The following is a 15,561-nucleotide window of genomic DNA, read 5'->3' as shown; positions in this document are numbered from 1 at the left end:
AGTCACTTTACTCTTTTCCTTTCTATTTCTCCTAAAAAGCAAAACAAAAACAAAACAACAAAAAAACACATCAAGCCTCATCAAGCTATATTCATAAATCTACTGTATAATTCAACTAGCCCAAGTTGGAGCTATCCACACTTATTGGAAAGTCTTAACATCTAGTCTTCATCCATATCCAAGTTCATTGATTAAATTTCTCACCAGTGCTTAGGAGGAATTAAACACACATCTGCTCTAAAATTATAAATTAGTATCTCAAGAAAAGACAACCCCATGCATCTTATTCTTTTCATGGTTCCAAGGGTAATTTTTAATGTATTTGAATATGTAGGAATGTGTATTCAAATGGAAAAAGAAGAAATTCTTTCAAATATGACAGCTGAATGTCTTCACACAATCTTTTGAATAAAGTCAACCAAGAGAAGAAATATTAGTTCAAAAGAAGATATCCCAGCATTTGTAAGAATATTTGATTACTGAAGCAGTCATATTTTTCATCATCAAAGGCCTGTATTTCCCACCAAAATTTTTGTTTAATTTTTGGGTGACAATGATAACTTTAAAAAATTTTTTAAAAACCTCCTATCTGGTTATTTCTCCCATTATCAAGATATTCCAAACAAAGAAAATAAGCCTTATTTAAAAAGTTTTTCTCTGCCATTCTACAATTGAAATAATTTCCAAACAAATTCTGTTGATTCCCAGCATTTCAACTACAGCATTCTCAGGTCATCTTTAATGTTGTTTTTCAAAGTTCTGTTCTATTGTTTCTTTGTTTATTAATATTCTATGGCTACTTTCAGGATATGATGTCCTTTGTTAGCTACGTGGAATTTTTCCAAGACAAAGTCAATGGAGCTAACATTTATAGAAACGCTTACTGAGAGTTAGAGTGCTTGCCCCATAACTATTCTTTCTAATAGAGTTTCATAGTTCAGTCATTTTAACAGGTTCTTGTTAGAATGTTCTTTTGTATTTAATTGTGAGGAATTTTGCGCAATAGGGCTCAGACCATCCCCCAACACTGGCCCCTCACAAAACAACTCTCTTAGAGCTACAAGGTAAAAGTTGTTTTAATCTGTAAGAAAACTTAAACTCCAATAAAAGGCAAATGAATTTTTTGAGTTGATTAGTATGATATACTTTTCAAATTTTTTTAAAAGTGGCACAAAGGTATAAACATATTTGCTGCCTCTAAATCTGACATTACAACTAGTATTTCAGGTGTGGAACATTATGAAAATTACTACAAACACATGCACACTTATAGGAATTATTTTATACTTAGTTCATGAGAGAATGTTTAACATAATTGCTGTTAAAGCTAAGGAGAAAAACAATAAGAAATACTGCTGCCTAAAATAGAATAATCCTGAGTACATTTATTCCAAAATTAGAAAAGGAAAAGAATCTATAATTAAATAATGTGAGAGATATCATGGAAGGGAAACTAGAGAGCTGATCTCATGATGAAAAATATCTAAGTTCAAGTGCTTTGGTGTGATGGGGATCTAGAGTATACACAGAAGACCCAATACCATATCTCTCCAAGGAAGTAGACTCTGCAAGAGGAATGTTATATTTTAAGGTTTGTTGACCACATCAGTTACTCAGGCATAGATCATTTCCCAATCAATTTATAAATTTACTATATATTTATTGAAAGCAAATTAACATCAAATAGACCAAAACTGGAATAGGCTCTGCGAGGAACAACTTCCAGGAGAGACACAGTAAATTTAAGTTGCTTAGGAAGACTGTGGAGCATCCATGGACATTCTGTTACTGATTGTGGTCAGTTAGCCTCATGATGAAGAGGAATTCTCATTCATTGGTTTTGGAGGCATTCAAAAAGGCTTGTCATAGTTGGGTTACGCCTTTTTGGCTTCTTGGTCATTGTTTTATTGTCTTCAGTTGCATTCTGGTGATGTGCTTCTTTGCTCACAACTTCTGGTGAGATTCAAGTCTTTTCTCTCTGAGGTCAGGTGGTCTAACAATGGGAAGAACACAGCTGGTGGGAGCTTGAACCAATAGCAATAGAGAAGAAAAATCTCAACCCCTTAAGGGCAGATTTAATAGGCCTGATTCTGAGAGAGTGAGTGGGAATATGCATGTTGTGCTGGGAAAGACATTTAACCTTTAAGTTTTCCCAGGCAATTTTTAAAGATCAAAAGTTGTAGAGTGTATATGGATTTGTATTGATAGAGGGAATTTCTTCCACGTGATTCCCTTGTACCAATGAAATCTCAAGCCTATTCACATATCCTATCAAAACAAAATAATCCATATAAATGCCATCGCCCTGTTGAAAATTTCTAAATCAATGTACCCTGCTGCTGGTGATAGAATCTAACAATCTGGAAATTCCTCAAACTTTTCAGTACCATTCAATTCCTGATCCTGTTTTCTGGAAGAAGCAGAAAGCAATTTTTTCTTTTATTATCTATTCTGTCAATGCCTCTGAATGCTTACTTTTTTTTTTGTTCTTCTTTAAAATATTACTACTTTAAAGAGACATTCTTTGGGATACTAGTTAACACTTTTCTTCATTCATAGAAACTGGAAATGACTTTTTGCCTTGAACTTTCCTATAATCAATCACATATTTTATGATTTATTGATCATATGAGTTATTCAGGCACATATTTTCCCCAAAGAACTTATAAATTTAATTCATGTTTATCAATTGCAAATTTACAATGATTAATCAAAAAATGAAATAGGCTATCCCTAGAGCTAATGGGTTCCCCAGAACTAGAGTCTTTTTTTTTTTTGTTGTTATTTGCATGGTGAATAAACTTTATTTCATTTTGAGATGGACTCTAAAAGATGAGATGGGAAAAATAAAGTTTTCTCATTTGAGTGTCTGAGGAGTAACAAACATATGTCATGATATACAAGGCATTAAAGTTTGTAGATGCCAAAAGATTTCTAATTGAATGTAATAGAAGCAAGCATCACTGTCCATTTTTCTTTTTTACATATTTTATTTTTTAACATTCCTTTTTATTTATTTATTTTTGGTTATATATGTATATTAACTTTTAAAATACACATTTCTTTATGAATCATGTTGAGATAGAATAATCAGAACAAAAAGGAAAAAAAAATCACAGGAGAGAAAAAAGTAATGGAAAAAAGAAGTGAACACAGCATGTGTTAATTTACATTCAATCCATAGCTCTCTTTTTGGATGCAGAGGATGTTTTCTATCTAAAATTTATTGGGATTACCTTGGAACTAGGAATTTTTAAGGAGTGAATAACCACTTGTTTCAGGAATGTTATAGGGAGATTGCTTTTGAAGGTACAAATTGGACTATATGTCCTCTGAAGTTTTCTCTGTGCTAGGATTCTGTCATAGAATATAATATATATCTAAAGAAGGAGGAACAAAACTTAGGTTGGTGTATGATTCAAATAGATCACTTTTGCTTTTAGTAGGTGTTCTTGTGCCATTTTCTCTAATTTGGAGCTTACAAGTTTTTTAAAAAAGAATATAATTAGAGGGAAAAAAAATCAAACCTCCCTTTTTCCTTCTCCACAATTTTCTCCTTGAACTGGAGCATTGAATATCTCTTAGACACCACTTGGTAGCTGGACGTGTCAACTAATACACTATCATAAGCAGCATTGTGCTCAACTCTTTGTAACCCCATTTGAGATTTTCTTAGCAAAGAATCTAGAGGAGTTTGCCATTTCCTTCTCTAGCTCATTTCATAGATGAGGAAACCGAGGTAAATAGGATTGAATTACTTGTCTAAGCTTACACAGCTAGTAACTGTGTGAGATCAGTTTTGACCTGAGGAAGATGTCTTCCTGACTTCAGGCCAGGTACTCTATCAATTGTGTTATTTAGCTGCCCTGAAAAAAAAAATCTTTTAGAAGATAGCTAATTCCCTCATTTAAAAAGGCAAAACTTGGAAGTCTGAATTAAATTCTCTTCTTTTCTGTTCAACTTTTCCTCCTTTTTTAGCCCAAAACAACAGCAACAGCATAATTCTTTTTTCCCTTGATCAGACACTATGTTTCCTCAGTACCCAACATAATTAAATCCTTCTCTCCTTCATATTGCCTTTTAGGATATGGGATTTATCAGCTTCTGCAAAGGGCTGACCTGTCCTAATCAACCAACATCTTCTTAGCTGGAAAACAAGGGCTTCAACTCACTCTTTTGAAATGAGTCTGCAGCTAATAATAAAAAAAAAAAAGCTATATTACCCATTCCATACCAAAGAGACACTTAACTTAATTTTTCACTCTTTTCTAACTTTTCTCTATAATTTGAAAGTGGATGACAAGATCCTAGAGACAAAATATGTATTTGAGTTCCACAATGTTTGGAACTAAGCTCAGACTACATAAGTTCCAGCATTCCTCAGAAAAATGGGTTGCTAAGAGTTTTACATTATTTGTAGGTCACTATGACTAGGAATGCTATTTTTCTGGATACTATTTTAAAAAGGATCAAAAATGTGAAAAGATAGTAAAAGGAAATAATGGTCAGGAGCTTGTATTTATATTTATTTTACTATGTGAATACAGTCATAAATCCTTCATTCTTGAAGTTTTGTTTTAGAGTTTCACTGAGTTACACATCATTCAGCTGTGACTATTAGATCTTATATAGGCAGATGATACACAGCTGGACTTCCAGTCCCTGAACATCCTCTGAGGCAAATTGACATTTTATCTAATTATCTCTGTGATATTTAATCATGGTTGTCTTCATGGGTGGGGAAAGTCATACAAATCTGATATTCAGAGTTTTGACTGTCTTCAAGTTATAATACAGAAGAGAAAAATGACTAATTAATATATTAAAGTTCCAGGTAAAGATGATAAAAGCTTTTTTTAAAAAAGTTATTTAGCTAATATGATGCAAAATCTGCACACACTGTATTTATTGTGAGATGCACTTTTTTTAAGGTGACTTTTTAAAACATGGCAACTGAATATGTAATTCAGTTAATGATGGTTCTTAGCTTAAGTGGTATCTTCAAAAATGCAAACTAAAATGAAATCTACTGGACTTCCGCTGGCTTGTTGCTTAAACTGTAATTTTTACCATCACTTAGGTGTGCCTACAATATTTTGGGAAGCGAACATATGTTTTAAAAATCAAGCAACTGGTGAATAAGGCATAGATGTCTATTCTCAGTCCCCAGGTTTATTTTTGAAGTTTTTATCAATATGTTTCAAGCCAAGAAGCTTTATCAGACTTTCTTATTTTAAAAGTCTGTACTAAGGGTTATAACTTTATGATAGTGGTGATTTTTTTTACAATGATTTATGAGATATAACATTATCACCCTTGGCTAGCAAAGCTCTTTATTTCAGGAATTCTGACATCTGGGTCATCTTTACTCCATCTCACAACATTCCCTCGCAACCACCCCACTGGAAAAAGCCCTCCACATCATTTAAAAATTTACGATGGATGAAGCTTACCATTATTTTTATGTGATTTTTTTTATTGCCCTAAAAATCACAGAAAGTTCAGTACATTTTCTCTGTCTCTGCCTCTATTTATCTTTTTCTAGTACTCACTCACTTAAACTCATACACACACATAGGTATGAAAGTAGCTGAATTTTTTTTTAAATTGTTTTCATAAGTAGACGATAGCCTGATTATTGCATACCACACAATCTGTTTCTATTTTTATCTCCTTGAGTATTCTCTCTAAATTTCATCAAAACTAGTCTATATGCTATCATCAAAAATAGAATCTATTTGCAATTTTTTTCTGTCTTCTGTCCTAGGAAGTCAGGTTGGTGATACATTGAAAGGAGCTAGGCCTTGAGTTAAAATTCAGAATTAGAAGACAACTAGAGGTATGAATCTAATGAACTTAATCTAACTTGCTTGGTTTTCTCATCCATAAAATGAGTACTAACCTCTCAGGGTTTTGGGGGAATATAATATACTTCTGCAAACCTCAAAGTGCTATTTAAAGGTTAACTATTTTTATTATTACAATTGTTATTTTGGTAAACTGACAGATGGTGTGTTACCATTTATCTTTTCTGTTGCTGTCATTCCCAATTGCATTCTCTCAAGGGCATATGGGGAAAAAAGTTGCTGACCTTTCTAATAAAGTGTCTATCTCTTCTCCTGGGTATCCTTTTAGCCCATCTTATGGTGGTGTATTGGTTATAAGGACAGAAGGTTGTTCCAACCATAGATGATGGATCCTAAACTAGGATTATGCTAATTCTTAGGAATGTAGGTAGATGCATAAGATAAAAATTGTCCTTAAAATACACATAATACATATGGCATGTTGAAAGTCAGTTTTCAAGTTTTTAAAAACTTAAATATATATATGCACATATACACATTTATATGCATATATATCATCATGTATATTCTATTCCAACATATAGCCATAAGCATTATTATCAGACTATAAGCTTCTTGAGAATAGGAATTGTTTCATTGTTTGCTTTTGTTTCCCACAGTCCTAAACCAGTGACTTGACCATTCACTGTTCAATAAACAGTTGTTTAATAAATGCCTTTTGATTGATGGATTGATAATTAAAGGTGATGATGAAGAAATTTTAGTATTTATATTTTGATGTTCATATTTTCTCCCAATAATTTTCTAAGAATGCATAGGCTTTTCTTAAAAGAATTATATGCTTTAATGAGAAGGGAAAACCTGCTATTGACTAGTTACATTATCTTGTTTCAATTACATAATCTCTAAGTTCTAGTTAAAAATGTCTAAAACCAGAGGTTGAACTATGTGCTTTTTTAAAGATTCTTTCTGGCTTCTAATTTCTATGAATGTATAAATTCAAATAGAAATCCATAATAAAGAATTTAATATAAAGAATAATGGACCTGGAAAAAAAAGGACCTAGATTTGAGTCTTAACTCTAACCATAAGAAAGTCACTTTATTGCTCTGAGACTCAGTTTTCTCATCTATCAAATGGGGATAATACTTTTACTACTACTTCACAAGCCTATTGTGAAGAAAGCACATTATAAATTGTAAATTTCCATATCCATATGATGAAGGTGAAATTTTCTTTGTACATCACCAAAGTATAGAACCTGAATTAAAATTCACCTTCAAATAATATCACTCTCACAATTCAAAACAAATTCTACTTTTTGATCAAGTCTCTCTTGTTTCTTACATATTGATTTCTGCAATAATCCAATTACCTTTTCAAATCTTTCAGACAGAATGGCCTCTTTGTACATGAGCATTGTCTGAATCATTCCACACAAGAAACTTCTTGTTCAGATTCTAAAACAAATCTATGTTGTAGAATGAGTAAGTCAGAAGCTGGGTGTGCCCATCCTGCTTTCAAACTATGGTCCTCCTTTTGGGGATTCTCTTGGGTTAGCAGTTACTAGCATGGAACAGTAGTCAGTGACCTGGGAATTACTGTTAACTCAGCAGGACAAACCAAGTGAGGGTTGAAAAAGACCAAAGTAAGAAATGAATGAGCAAAAAGCAGAAATAAAGGGGTGAGCTTGTGATGACAAAGAAAAGCAAATGACTTGGGGGAAGGGGAAAAGGGAGGGTGATAGCAAAAGAGTCAACCAGCAGTGATTACATCTTAAAAACAGGGGACATTATTTGCCATGAGGTTTTGTTGTGTCCTGTTTCCCAGACAGGGTGCTTAAGCAGCCATATCTTTAAATTGCCTGTCTATAACAGCTGCTTCTGCTGCCACCACAGAAAAAGAAATTATATCTTTCAATCCTTCATTTTATCCCTCTTACCTATAATCCTCTAGTTCCAGTCTGTCTGACCACTTGACAAGGCTTTTTTTTTTTTAATTAGTGTGTTTTTTTTTTGGGGGGGGGAGGTGGCTTTTAAATATGTTTTACATACACAGAAGAGTAGACAGCCTTGGAAACTCTTGATGAGAAGAAAAATATCCTGCTGGGAATATAAAATGGCAAGCAGAGCATGGAATAATGATTCTCATAATTGAGATTGTCATGTGCCTTATTAGAAGCCATCATTTACCTGGGGGTCTAGCTTGAAATATGCTAAGATATTTCACACATTTTACATAAGGGGTTTTTCAAAGTCTCACTGATTTATTTTAGCATCTTTATTATTTTGTTAGGCCCTCCAAAAGGCTTCTAGGTTTTCTTTTGAAATTGGGAAAAATGTAAAGTAAAGATGAAAGCTGTCATTCACATCCAGGGTTGCATTTGGTGGCATCGAGATAGTTATAATACCTGTCCTGATGAGACAGGTGGAGCTTTTTACAACTGCTATATCTTCTAATGGATATTTAGGAACCTGACTTCTTGATCACCCAATGGATGCTGCATGGATTTAATGAAAATCAGTAAACAACATTAATTATGAAAGATATCTGTTAATGAGGGAAAGGGAAGAGACAAATTATTCATATGTGTCTTGTGATACAGCTTTTCTTTAAAAAGGAGACAGAATAAAGCATCTTGAGGTAGGTAGTTTAAGGAAATGAATGGCTTACCTGAATCATTTTCTGATTTTCAGCACAGCAGACTCATCTCTACATCAAATCTTAGAGACTTCACAGTACTTCCAAAGCTTCTGTATAACAGGCAGGGGTCAAAGTGACTTCATCTACCTTTGTCTTCCAGTTGGCAAATCTCTTGCAATTTCTAGAAAAAGCAAAAATAAAGGGAGTGGAGGGTAAGAGATGGAGATTAGACCAAAGCTTAGAATAGCTAAGGAAATAAACTAAAATGAATACTGCTGTTACATTGATGTCACAGAAGAGCTCTAACTTTTCTTTTTATAGATTCCCCATTTTCAAGGGCTTCTTGGTGGACTCCATAAAAATCCTCTTCACCAATATATGCAGAGTATCTTCTTGAGAGATCTTTAAAGGATAAACTAAATTATTTTGGTCATATATTCTCAATTTTAGTTTTTTTTTCCCCTTTCCTTATAATGAATTTATTTAAAAAAAAATAAAACTGACATTTACATTGCACTTCAAAATTCCCAAGTATTTTCCTCTCAACAAGTCCTACTAATTATACATTCACTTTAGGGATGATGACAGTCCTCACATGACTAAGAAATTTCTGAAGGGCAATTTGTATCCATATCTCTTAAAAGTTCAGCATATGTGGGTAGACATATGTATTCATGTGTGCATGTATGTATATGTGATATTTTGCTAGCTTTAGAAATATCCTGAATTTTAATTTAGTAATATTAAAATAGATGTATGCAAGGATTACAAGACATAGACTTTTGTTTATAATTATATTAAGGAGAACTTTTTGCTTGTTTAGTATGGATCTTAAAAATCTAACTTTTTAAAAGTTTTAAAAATTATTCATATATCTCTAAATGTTCTTACCTAAACTAGCATCCTCCTTAGCTTTACTCTCAAATAACTCATAAACTCCATTTCAAGCTGACCTTTTTACCTCTCTCATTACAAATATTCATTTTAGTAATAAAATATTATGAAAATTCAGGCAAAGACAAGGAATCATATAAATAATTGCAGTGTATAATTTCTTTTACAATTGTATTGCAAGGTCCAAATTTTATAGTATCTCATTAGAGGCTATATGAAAAAAGTAACATTATTATTATTTTTTAAAATTCGCTCAATCAATTGCTGCATAGGGTGGAAATTTATGTTCCATGTAGGGAAAAACTTCCTCATAGATATCCAAATTTGGAATGGTTGCCTTAGGCAGTAATGGATTCCCTTCTCAATGAAGGTCTTCAAGCAAATGTTGAGCAACCATTTAAAAGGTCTGTTGAAGTAATGATTATTTTACCAATCAATAAGCATTGCTTTTTGATGGGAAAGTTGGAAGACATAGCCATAGCAGTCGCTTCCAATTATAAAATATTGTAATTCTGCTATTTGATGCTGTGTAAATAAGTGATATGATTTGTTTTACACATTTGATTTGTTGTTGATTATTGTGTAGATGTGCCTATTATCACCCATAATAGGACTCCTAACTTTTTTCACTGAATTATCAATTCAGTTCAATCATTTCTCATGTGCAAATGTGTGAATGAACATTGAGTTATTCAACAACTTTTGGATACTTCCCCCAAGCTATTTCCTTAGGATGAGATGTATTTTAATGATTCAAAATATTAAATGGCGAAAGTACTGATTGCTTCATACAAATTCCCTTATTTTAAAAAGGATATAGAAATGCAAATACACACACACACACACACACACACACACACACACACACACATATATATAAACTTGAAAGGACAGTTAGTATAAGCAAATATATTGCTAAATTTAATTAAAAATAAACATTTATAGTGTCAAAAGTATAAAAGTTAAGTATTTTGTTGTGTCCTTTCATCCTGCCATGTACACAACTTTAAAACGGAGAGAGGAAAACTAAAATGAATAGGAAAAGGAGTAGGAGAAAAAAAAAAAAGCAAGAACTAGGACATGAACAACTACAACAACAAGAACAAGAAGAAGAACCAGAGAGTGCCGAACATTAGTATTCTTTTTGTTTTTTTACTATGTACCACATATCACTCTATTCATCAAGGGTCTAAGGTTTCAGTGGAAAGCAAAAAGTTTTCACTGTGTTAATGGATACTATCTGTTTAACATGGTATCATAGGCTAAGGAGAAAACTATAATGAACTATTCTCATATATGTATACTCATTTAAATGTATACATTATTAAAAGTGACACAAGTCTCTTTACATATCATGTTCAGATAAAGTTCATTAAGTCAAAAAACTAAAGAAGAAAAATTACTCAGTCACAAATACTATTACTAGAGTAGTAATACATTTTGAGTTCAGTGTATTAGAACAAAACCTTAGTATGGTCATATCTGTTGTCTATTATTCATAATAAAATCAATGTTTTACTCGGTGCTCTTTTGTTAGGACTTTGAAGTAATTAGGTGTTTAATTTTTTTATGATGTTTTAAGTGGTTGCAGAAAATTGGTGTTGTAAGGAACTATGAGGGGGAAAAAGGAAAATAAGAATCCAAAATATGTTCTCCACTGACCCTTGCAGTGAATTTTTTAAAAATGTAGTAAAACATTTTTTTTCAATTAAAATATCCCTAGTGCAATTTCTTGGTCTATTACCCCTGACAGCCACTGTTAATTATATTTTTAACCTGTTAATGATATAACATTTTCTAAGGCCTGTTAATCTTACTCTAAGGTTTTCTCTGAAAGTGTGCCAGTTTAGCAAAATGATAGATTTTCTTGAATGGAAACAGTCATGTGGACAGCCTCCATCTAAAATAATAAGGGTTTTGCTGGAGGTTTTGTTACAATATAAGGTATCAATGAACACTAAGTGTCAGAATTGTGGCTGAATTGGGTGGCGGATATCTAATCTAAAAAGAAGCTCTTCTATTTCTTATAAATTCTACTAATATTTGCATGAATAGGGTGGGGAGGACTCAACTTACAAGTTCTTAAGATTTGTGCACAAGACAAATAAGATGTAGTTGAAAGCAGAGAAGACTTATTAAATAAAGTTAACTTAAAAACTATACTCTGATCTAAGGCTTACTTTTTAACCTCTTATAGTTGCTGATTCCAACTATCCTCTCCCCTCGCCCTCCCCCCCCATTTAGTTTTACATAATCAAAAACATGTCAACTAGAAGTTTCATCTCCACTTGACAAGACTTAAAAATCTCTTTGTGTCTGTCTATCTCTCTGTGTTTCTGTGTGTCTCTCTGTGTCTGTTTCTGTCTCTCTGTTTTTCTCTGTCTCTCTGTATCTCTCTGTCTGTCTCTCTGTCCCTGTTTTTCTATGTCTCAATCTTTCTGTCATTTTCTTTCTGTCTGTCTCCTCACAACTTAACTTTTCTTCAAATGAAATCCTGTTCATCTGTTGTGTTTCATTCTTCTCCTCCTGTACCCACTGACATCTGACTAATTCGAAAATATCAGAGAGCACCACTTCTGGATGCCAATAGCAGAATAGGAACAAGCCAGAAACCCTAAGTTCACCAGCTAAAACTTGCAAGCTTGGCAAGGTTTGGATGCCAAGGTTTAAATCTCTAATAAACCTTTCACTGCATCTCCAGTAATGATACCCTGAGGGTGAGAGGTGGAGAATCTTTTTATAGGAAATACATTCTCAAGGATTTGATACCATCATACTAAATCCTTCTGTGGAGTAGTTTTTACTTCTCATCATACTCCACCCCAACTCTGTCTCCACCTTTCACAACCCACATAACCCTTCCCCCCCATATTATATATGCACTATAGGGTGATATGGAGTTAATTCTTAGTGGCATAGCACCATATAATCAATGGAGGTTTCTTTGGAGTTTGAGGGTTTTTTCCTCCTCCCTTTTTGGTGAACATGTGCTTTAGACTTTTAAAAATAAGATATCCTGCCACCGAACGTCTTTTTTTTTTTTTTTCTTTCCTTCAGACTGGAAAGACTTTTTTAGGTTAAACAACATTTGCTGAGCTTGATGCAATCAAGTGTAATTTCAATCTCCTTGAAATATTCATTCCGGCTTCTCCAAAATGGCACATGTGTCAGCTTTCAGTCATCCTCACTGGGTATTGCACATGAAATCTATTTTCCCCGAGAAAATGGAATCTTTGTGCCTTTGTCTCCTAGCTGGCTGCTCTCAGGCATGTTTTGGCAGGAGCTTTGACTGTCGAGGCACTGGGGGAGGGGCCTGGCCGTCATTTGTCAGCTTTTCTCGCATCCGTAATTTCTGTCCACTCAGCAGTATTAGAGGGGCTCAGGGAAGGGGCTGTGGGGAGAGGGCGGGGTGCAGAGTGTGTAGCTGATGAAAGTCAAACTCAAAATAACTGCCAGACATTAACGGTCGGGAGGGGGAAGTGGAGAGAAGGAGAGGAAGAGAGGAAAAGGGAAGTCGGGGAAACTTTTAAAGGATGTTTGAATTAGAAGGGCTAGGATTTTTGGAAATCATGCATTCGTTAAAAAGGCCCCGAGTAACATTTTTAGATTTGGCCTTAGAAAGTCTTTCCCCCTTTACGTGTTACCGGTTTCAATGCTTTTGAGGTTGGCGATGCTTCATCAAATTCTATTTTAATTTTTCCACTAGTGGCTTCTGGTTATTTCAGCCCTCATTTCCTTCTGACTAAAATGACAGCCTAATTAAACATCTGTTTTTTTTTTTTCTTTTAATTTGCCTTTTCCTCAAAACTAATTTTTTTTTTCTGTTTTCTTCCAAAATTCCCAGGTGTTTTTGGCTTCTTTCTGATTTTCACACCCACGTTTGTGTGTGTATGTCTGTGAGTGTTCATTTCAAAGAGAGACAGGAGGCTATAACTACTCAAATGTGGCTCAATAAAAAAGATAGTTTAACATACTAAAAATTAGGTTAGTGTTTTCTCCCTTTCTGTAAGGATAGTTCATGTTGAGATATGACACACTTTCTTTTTATTATTAAATATGATAGTTGATCTTTCTAACTTGCTTTCTTTGAGATATTGAAGCTTTGGGCTCACACTGTGAGTTGTTAATTAATCAGTGACAGAAGAAGAAAGTATCTCCACTTTAAAAGAAAATGTTACCTCAGTGTCTAATAATAGGGATGGAAGAAGCAGCCTGTGATTTAAGTTTTGTGTGTATGTGAGATAAGAAGTCTTAAGCTGTGAGGCACAATGTATTTTAACTTGGTTTCCGGCTTTGCCAGAACATTAAAGGAATCATCAATATTTCGCCTTGAAGTGTCTAGACAGGAGTTAAAAGACTCTCTCCTATAGTTTGAAGAGATCCTGTTTCCTATAATTAATAACAGGAAGCAAGTAAACAAGCTTTTGGTGACAAATGAAATGACAACAGTAACATGAACACAGAAAACATTAGATCTTCAGCAAGGCAACTCAATGTAGTGGTACAAGGAAAGATGGTGCTAGTCTGAAGCAATTATGTGATTGCAGCATCAAAGCCCAGGACAAAAGAGATTGTACTTTAATTTTTCACCAGAATTATTGACCTTTTAAAAAAAGATTTTTGTTCCTGCTCAAAAAGATGTTTCATTTGTCAGTATTGGAAACTATTTGGATGCAAAGTGATTTTCATGTTTGACATGCCTAAAAAGAATTTCAGACATTTCCTGGAAACAGGATGTGCATGTGTGTTATTTATATCTATTTCCCAGAGAAAGACAAATCAAGAAGGAGGGAGGAAAAAGCTTTTCCCTCCCTTTCTTAAAAAAGAAAAAAGAAGGGGCTTTTAGATTTTTAAAGACATTCTAATTGTGTGCTTGTAGAAACAACATGACTATATATGAACATTTTGATTGTCAATCTTAGATACTCATAGAAATTGAATGTAACATTAATCAGGTAGTCACAATGGATGACTTGAAGAGTTGAGTCAATTGTTCTTTGAGCTCAGGGCACAGAGCACTTGTGATGAAATACGTCTATATCTTCCAATTGTATCATATAGTTTGTATGGCCTGATCTTAGCACTGACCTTGAAAACAGCAGTGATATGTGGTTGCCACGCTTCTTAGACACACTGGACTAGATTATAAATTCCAATGTCTTCCCATTGTCAACTGTTTAATTCACAGTTAATTATTAAGAATAGATGGCAATGTTTTTTTTAAAGCTTTTGAAAAAAGTTGTTTTAATAATTTAGCCCTAAACTGTCAAAAATATCTTACATTTTTAATACAGAGTAACTACGTTAAGTTATTTTTTGAAGCTTTTGGGATGAACTGGCATGGTTAAAAATGAGGGGGGAAAGTAGGAATATTCCAGTTATTCCAATTCTATCCTTAAATCATATGGGGAATACCCACATCTACATAATAAAAAGAAAAAGCATATTTATGAAGTAAAAGGGAAAATATTACAATTTTAAAATTACTTCCAAAAGATATATATTTTATTTCAGTGAAATAAATATTTTTCAAATAAAAAAAGGAGAATAGGTGTTTATTTGGATAATGACTTACAAAGATGTGGGGAAATGAATGGAAATATGTAAATAATATACAACTATTGCTGGCTGCTTTCTTTTGTTACCTCTCTTTCCCAATCCCACCACAGATCACTTGTTGAACTTTCAAGAATTGGGGGAAAATATCATGAAATAAGTTAGTGGTTAAACTCAAACACCTTGGGGTAAATTTAAAGCTAAGAATTGGCTAGTCAGGAAAGTGAGTTACAGTAAAGTCTCAGGGAAAAAAATCATTTGATTATCTTAAAAGCAGTGCTGAATTTTAATTTTTCATGAACTTTATTATTGTGTGTTGTATATGCATAACCACATACCTGTGTTATAATGTCTAAGTATATCATATCTGTAAGTTTCTGAAATATAAAGTTGGCATTGTTTCTGCTTTTATGTCTGAAAATATTTCGAAAAGATGCTCGAATTTACATTACTTATGAATTCACTGTCTATAGAAAAAGTAAGGAATAATTCAAAATTTCTCCTTTGACCAAACTAGGATCTAGCTTGAATGTTTCATTGCCTTTTTGTAAGTGAACTGAAATTAAGGAAACAGCTGAGTAGAAACTTCTTCTCAGAGTAGGAAACTTGATCATCATCCACACTGTTTAAAAGAATTATTAGACTGTGAAATTCTGGTGAA

General features: G+C 33.4%; 1 long non-coding RNA gene across 1 annotated transcript in view; it reads right to left on the bottom strand.

Annotated features, from left to right (window-relative positions):
- LOC127562752 (uncharacterized) overlaps window positions 1-15,561 on the bottom strand; it is a 73,755-nt gene that overhangs the window by 23,512 nt on the left and 34,682 nt on the right. Inside the window, exon 2 of the long non-coding RNA XR_007953808.1 lies at window positions 8,481-8,631. This is a non-coding gene — a long non-coding RNA (uncharacterized LOC127562752). The remainder of the gene's footprint in view (window positions 1-8,480; window positions 8,632-15,561) is intronic.

The sequence above is a fragment of the Antechinus flavipes genome, chromosome 4 (genome assembly GCF_016432865.1).
Source record: "Antechinus flavipes isolate AdamAnt ecotype Samford, QLD, Australia chromosome 4, AdamAnt_v2, whole genome shotgun sequence".
Classification (NCBI taxonomy): Eukaryota; Metazoa; Chordata; class Mammalia; order Dasyuromorphia; family Dasyuridae; genus Antechinus; species Antechinus flavipes.
The sequence above is the reverse complement of the archived record's forward strand: the minus strand, read 5'-3'. Positions and strand labels throughout refer to the sequence as shown.